The sequence below is a fragment of the Pteropus vampyrus genome, unplaced genomic scaffold (genome assembly GCF_000151845.1).
Source record: "Pteropus vampyrus isolate Shadow unplaced genomic scaffold, Pvam_2.0 Scaffold114, whole genome shotgun sequence".
Lineage (NCBI taxonomy): Eukaryota > Metazoa > Chordata > Mammalia > Chiroptera > Pteropodidae > Pteropus > Pteropus vampyrus.
The window spans coordinates 306,128-306,928 of record NW_011888895.1 but is presented as its reverse complement, the minus strand read 5'-3'; the positions used below and the strand labels follow the sequence as shown (position 1 = coordinate 306,928).

The following is an 801-nucleotide window of genomic DNA, read 5'->3' as shown; positions in this document are numbered from 1 at the left end:
GCCGGGCCGCCGCCTCGCCGCCCCCCCTTCGCCTACCCCTTCCCCTTCCCTCCCTCCGCTCGGCCATCCCCCTCCTCTCCCCTCCCCCGAGCGAATCACGCGCCCTCCTCTGACACTCGTAGCGGGCCCGAGCTCCGAATTTATCCTTCACGTGACCTGAGGGGGTTGGGTGGTTGGTTGGGGACGGAGGGGGAGAGGGAAAAGGAGGGAACGGAATCTGCTGTTGCCTGAGCAACAGGCCCCGCCCACCGGCTTGGGCCGGGGGGCGGGAGGAGGACGTCAGCACGTCAGCCGGGGTTTTGCGTTTTGATTGACAGTTGCTATAGCGACCGGGTCGGTCCGTCGCCATTTTGTTGGTTGGTTTTTTTTTAAACCCTTTCGCTTCCCGCCCGAATAATAATAAAAAGCCCCATTGGAGTGAGGCGGGGGTGGCGGCGGCAAGAGCGGCGGGGGGATCCGGGGAGACTGCTGCCGTCGCTGCTGCTGATCGCGGCTCAGGTCGGGCTCAGGGAGCGGACACCCCGAGCGGGGGGTGCGGGCGCCGCCGCCGCCGCCGCTTCTGCTGCTGCTGCTGTTCCTGCTGCTGCTGTTGGTGCCGCTGCCGCCGCCGGCGAGCGGGCGGGACCGGTGTGAGTGTGAGAGTGTGTGTGTGAGTGAGCGTGTGCGAGGGCGAGTGTGCGTGCGTGCGTGTGTGAGTGTGAGTGTCTGTCTGTCTGTGCGGGGACTCGGGGGCGGGCGGTTCGGGCTCTCCTGGCGGAGGAGCCGCCGCCGCCGCCGCCGCCGCCGCCGCCGCTCGGGCCC

General features: G+C 68.8%; 1 protein-coding gene across 2 annotated transcripts in view; it reads left to right on the top strand.

The window, feature by feature from the left end:
* Window positions 1-348: 348 nt before the first annotated feature.
* DYRK1A (dual specificity tyrosine phosphorylation regulated kinase 1A) overlaps window positions 349-801 on the top strand; it is a 134,250-nt gene continuing 133,797 nt past the window's right edge. Inside the window, exon 1 of one of the 2 annotated variants that reach the window (XM_011365627.2) lies at window positions 349-498. The gene's annotated coding sequence lies outside the window, so the exon portion shown is untranslated. The remainder of the gene's footprint in view (window positions 499-801) is intronic. The other variant, XM_011365628.2, reaches the window with a different exon arrangement.